The sequence below is a fragment of the Elephantulus edwardii genome, unplaced genomic scaffold, assembly GCF_000299155.1.
Source record: "Elephantulus edwardii isolate Elephantulus edwardi_28Jun2011 unplaced genomic scaffold, EleEdw1.0 scaffold00286, whole genome shotgun sequence".
Lineage (NCBI taxonomy): Eukaryota > Metazoa > Chordata > Mammalia > Macroscelidea > Macroscelididae > Elephantulus > Elephantulus edwardii.
The window spans coordinates 620,244-626,513 of record NW_006400036.1 but is presented as its reverse complement, the minus strand read 5'-3'; positions in this window follow the sequence as shown (position 1 = coordinate 626,513).

Sequence of the window (6,270 nt, the reverse complement as noted above, 5' to 3'; positions counted from 1 at the left end):
GCGGGGAGAAGGGTGCAACAATGAATGAATGGAATTCCAAAATCTCTGTAGATGTTCATTGAAATGAAAAATAAACAACCTGAATTAAAAAAAGAAGATTTTTTTCATTGTTGCACAATTTCCTCCCCTGCCCCACCCCCAGTCCACTTTGCTATGCACCTCTTATTCTGGACTTTTGTCATGCAAATAAAACCTAATCATATATTTAAAAAAAAAAAAAAGAAAGTCATGTACACCTTTTGCAGGGTAAAGAAAAACAGGAAACATCCTACCAAATAAAATTATCCCTTATGAATCAACACTTTGTGTTCTTTATCTTATCTCAAGAAGGCAAATGAGTATGCAAATTTGATTCCAGGGGAAGTGCCAAGGTTGTTTGTAACCCCCTGCATTCCAGGAGATTTTGTTAGCTAGAACTCCTCTGGTGCACTTAACTCTTTAGGGTTTAGAGACTCAGAAGATTGCTGACAAGGAATAGCTCTTAGAACTGGATCTAGGTTGTTTTCAACCCAGTCCCCCTGAAGGTCCCTTGTTTTCAAGGGTCTCAGGTGTTTCTGGAATATGTCCTAGTCCAGCCGACTTCTTATTGTCACTGAGCCCTTCAGGTATCCTTCAAGTAAGTAGGCCATCTTCCGAGTTTGGACTAGGAAAAATTGTAGAAGTCACAGGCAAGAGTGAGTGTTCTTGTTTAAAAGAGGAGTGTAGACCAGCAGATGAGTGACCTTCCACAATGCAAGATTCACAGTGTCAGTCAAAATCCTCTTTTGTTTTTTCCTCTCCTTTTTCTTAAGATTTTAAGAACAAGAACCAAGGTGGTAGTGTAAACAGCATAAGAAGCTGCAGGAACAGCAAGCCACATAGAAACAGGCCATTATGGCCCTCTATATTCCTCTGTTTATTGATACTTGAACAATTAAACAGTTGATTACTGATCTTCAATATGGATCAAGGCTCAACATCAAGAGATTAAAGATTCCCAAAGAAGAATGGGTGAGTCTTGCGCCTCCCAGCCCCCCACTACCAAGCCTCCACAGCTCCATGAGGCTCCCACAGATGATGGCAGGCACTGGGCCCCTGGGCTTGTGCGGCAGACCCTCCACACTGCCACAGAATAAACTTATTCTGGGAAGAATTCTCGGAACCAAGATGGTGGTGGCAGGAGATGCAGTGTTGTGAGGAGGAGGGCGCAGAAAACCACATTGAAGCAGGCCACACAAATGTGCCCAAACAGCCACACAGTTGACTGCTGGTCATCATCGTGGACTGGAGCACAACATCAGGAGGATAAGGATTCTCAGGGAAATGTGGGTGGATTCCCCTGCCTCCCTCTGCCTGCTGCCGAGCCCTCACTGCTACAACTCCATTGGGCTGCGGTGGTTGGGGCCCACAGGTCCCCTAGCCTAGCCCAGACAGCGAATGCTGGGCCCCACAGCCGGTGTGGTGGAACCCCTGCACAACTGATAAGCTGCAGGCCCCCAACGCAAGAGCTGGGTTGTTGGGGGAAGGGGGTGAACAGCAGCAGTGGCGATAGCAGTAGCAGCAGTGCCAGGGAGCTGGAAGGTGAAGGTCTTGATAAAAGAAAGCATCTCACTGTCAGTGAAGATTTCCTTGGACAGGCCAGAGAAGATCATCAACACAATGGATTGATAAGGGTCACTATGAGTTGTCTATGACTCAAGGACCCTTAACAACAGCAACATATCTGAGATAGCAGATATTCTCAATACACCACATCTTTTGATCTCTTGACTCTTGTTGTTATGTGCTGTCAAGTTGCTTGTGACTCATAGCGACCCTATGTACAACAGCCCTAAACTCTGCTCTGTCCTTTGCCAATCACCCATCCCGATTACCCCAGTCACTGAATCAATCCATCTCATAGAGGGCCTTCCCCTCCTGCTCTGTCCCTCAACCCTACCAAGCATGATGTCCCTCTCCAAGGACTTGTCCCTCCTTACAACATGTCCAAAGTATGTTAGACGGAGCCTCAGAATCCTTGCCTCCAAGGAGCCGCCTGGTTTGACCCTTTCCAGGTTGCCAAAAACTGTTTAGACCTAGGGAGGGTCTGTTCACCACTCTCAAATCCCCTTCTCCATTTATAAAGAGGGCAGTGATACCTACTTCAAATTGCAGTCTGGCCACTTGGTAGAGGGGAGGGGGGGAATGGTGGTGGTACCAGAACTGGAGATGCTGTCCCTGACCATGGTCTTCAGTGAGGCACAGGATCCAGACCTGGGGGAGGGGGCAGCACTTCAGTTGGAGGGTGTGCTACACGGTCCCTTGAGTGTGTTACCTGGCCCTCGAGGTATGCCATTTAGTCCCTGGGGTGAGCTGTTCAGTCCCTGGGGCAAGCCGTTCGGCCCTTGGGGTGAGCTCTTCGTCCCTCAGGAGCTTCAGATCACCAGGGAAAACTGCCTAGGGTATACAGAGGATGTTATCTAGGCCAATTTTCTCCACCTTCTCCCCCAGTATACCTGTAAGGAACACCTCCAAAGCCCTATTTGTAACTCACAAATTTATTCTCTCTAGGTTTGCTCCCTTTTCTATAGATAATCTTAACTTAGTGTTAAAACTTAGTGTTTTACTCCAGACCTGAACCCTGAACCCAGTTCCAGAGACAAAAGGGAATTATAACTGACAGCTAAGAAAGCAAAGGAGGATGAAGCCTCAGGATTCAGCCATCCATCCCCACTGGCCCCACTTAGGCAAACACTTTGCAGTCCAGAGATCAGTAGATTTCAGAAAAATATCTCTACCAGTAAGGTATTAAAGTGCCCTCCTTTCCCCCTCTTTCCCCGTCACATCAACACCCCTGTTCAGCATGAAGAAGCAAGAGTGTCTGTGCCCTATTCCCAAATGAGAAACCTACAAGTGAATAAGACAATTTCTTTGTTAAAAAAAATTAATCACCATTGGACTATGCCCTGACTCTTCTGGTCCACACTGGATCTTTCTCATTTCCTTCACATACTCCCCCTGCCAACCAAATTGGGCAGCCCTGCAGTTTCATCCCTACCCCTCCTCAATCTTCTGCTCTCAACCCTCACTCTTGTATCCCCATACATGTTTTTCACAATAAATAAAATTTTTAAAAAAAATTAAGAACAACTGTTAAGTTCATGTAGAAGAACTTAGTAGCCAAGAATAGTATAAAAATGTTTTAAAAGAACAAAAAAGAGGCATGAATGAGATGAGAAAAAGGTAATGAATAGATGAGAAAATATTAAGAGTCTAGTGTAGTACAAAGTCAGTAGGTGACACTGTCAAAAGTGTGGATGCTTATTAAAAGGGAGGAATTTGAGTTTATTCCAGAGTCCCTTGATGTAAAGCACTGGGACACTCTTCTGAAAAATTGACCATTGAAAATATTATGGAGACTTCTACGACCAGGAGAGAACAAAATAGATGAATGAGACCTTCTAAGAGTCAAATCTCTATGCACATCAAAAACTTCTCCAATGGGGTTAAAAAGGAAAGCCACAGACTGGGGGAAGAAAATTGGTAATGATGTGTCTCATAAGGGACTTACATCGAGAACTTATAGCATAATTCAGCACCTCAACAAGATAATAGTAACCAACTCAATTGCAAAATGGACACAGGATATCAACAGACACTTCACCAAAGAAGACATTCAGATGGTGAATAAGCACACGAAGAAATGTTCAAACTCCCTAGCTCTAAGAGAGATGTAAATCAAAACAACTATGAGATATCATCTCACCCCAATAACAATTGCAAAGTTCAGCAGAGGGACAACAACAAATGCTGGTTAAATTGTGGAGAAATTAATACCCTAATTCACTATTGGTGGGAGTGTAAAATGGTGCAACCACTCTGGAAGGCTGTCTGGCACTTCCTCAAAAAGTTGGGAATAGAAATACCATTTGACCCAGCAATACTGGGAATATACCCTAAAGAAACCAGAACTTCCACCCAAACATATATATGCACACACATGTTTATTGCTGCATTGTTCACAATAGCAAAGAGATGGAAGCAACACAAGTGCCTATCAACAAATGAATGGATAGAGAAGGTATTCACATAATGGAATACTATGCAGAACTGAAAAACAAGGAACTCATAAAATATTATACAAAATTTATGACCCTGGAGGACACCATGCTGAGTGAAATATCTCAGTCACAAAAGTACAAATATTGCATAATTCCACTCATAAAACAGGACTGACATGAGAATGGGGGAAAACTAAGAAAAGTGTCAATAAATAATGAGCACTGCATTTAAACAGATGAGGGGGAAACTGTTTAAAAGGAATATATTATTCTGAACAACAGTCTAGAGTAAGAGATGCATAGTAAAGTGGACTGAAGTGAGAGGGAGAGAAGCAATTGTTCAACAATGAATTAATTTTTTAAAGATAAAAGTGTACTGGGATGGGGGCTAGGGAGGAAAATATTCAACCATCAATGAGTGGTTATCCAAGTTTTATGTAAACTTGCGTTAAAATCACAATTAAAAAAATGTTATAGGGACAGGTGTAGAAAACAATCCTGTGCTCCTGCAGGGAAAAAGCTGCCAGGGTGAATGTTGGGGTGCCACACTGTGAAGTAAACCTGAGTACCAGAGTAATGAATAGCTGAAGCATCAGGCTGCCCTACAGCATCTTGGTAGGACTGCTACATGTTGTTTTATTCAGCATTCCATTCTTAAGCATTTTTTTGGTCTTGAACCTGACTTCTTTTGTGATAGGTCTGTTCAGGCGTTCTACATTTATCTGTGTCATTCTGGGTGCAGCATGACTTTCAAGGAATATGTTCATTTCCTCTAGCTCTTCAAATTTGTTAGAGTATATTGTTGTTGCTTGCCTTCAAGTTGAGCATGATTCATACATAGCAACCCTATAAACAAAATACTTGAATCCTTTCTATAACTATCAACGTTTATCAAAGTTCATAGAGTTTTTGGAGGCATGTTGTTTAGAAAGTGGATGATGCCACAGGAATATTGTTACTGTTGTTTTGTTGTTAAGAGCCATGGAGTCGCTTACAACTCATAGTGACCCTATTTACAAAAGCCCTAAACCCTGTTCTATCCTGTGCCAACCTCGCTGTCTCTGACACACCTACTTCCGTTAACCCAATCACTGAATCGATCCATCTCATTAAGGGTCTTCCTCTCTTGCGCTGTCCCTTCAACCTCTCAAACATGATGTCCCTCTCCAAGGACAATTCCCGCCTTGCAACATGCCCAAAGTGTGTCAGACAAAACTTCAGAATCCTTGCCTCCAAGGAGCAGTCCGATTTCACCCTCTCCAGGATGACCTTGTTTGTTCTCCTAGCAGTCCATGGTATATTCAACTTTTCTCTAGCACCTCAGCTCAAAGACATCAATTCGCTATCATCCCTAGTCATGCTCTCCAACAAATAGCATGCAATTGCAAAGACTATGGCCCAGATCAGGTGCACCTTAGTTTCCATCTTGATGTCATTGCTCTTCAATACTCTGGAGAGGTCCCTGATATCTCACTTTCCCAATGCAATTAATCTCTTGATTTTCTGGTTGCTGGTACCAAAAGTATTGATTGTGGAGGCAAGAAAACTAAAACGGTTAACTATCTCAATCTCTTCACCATTCTTAATGATGCTGCCAATTAGGCCCGTGGTGAGAATCTTTGTTTTCTTGATGTTGAGCTTCAATCCATATTGAAAACTGCAGTCTTTGACCATCTGCATCAAGTGCTTTAGGTCCTCCTCAGTTTCAGCAAGCAGGGTTGCATCATCTGCATAATTCAGGTTGTTGATGAATCTTCCTCCAGTCCTGATGCCTCATTGCTCCTCTAACAGCCCAGTGTCCCGGATCATCTATTCTGCATACAGATTCAAAAGGTATGGAGACAGAATGCATCCCTGATGGACACACTTCCCGATTTTTTTATTTAGATTTTGATATGTTCTTTTTTTATTATTATTATTAAATTTTATTAGTTTTAGTGAACATTTACAGAGATTTTGGGTTTTCATTCATTCATTTTTGCACTGTTTTCTCTACCCTCCTCCCTAGTTCATTCTTCTTCCCGGCCCCCGAATGTCTGTTTTAATTGTCCAATTGCCACAGTGCTTGTCAAAGCCAGTTTTGATTAATCTCCTTTGTCAGTGTGTCCTTTGCCATTCTCTATCACTCCTCCCTGAGAGAGACTTCACCCTGATTCACAAGGAAAAGGGGATGGCGTATTCTCTTAGCTACTTCCTGCTGAAAAGGGACGCTGTAGGTTTCAGGGTGAAGATCTTCTCTCACTACTCTAAA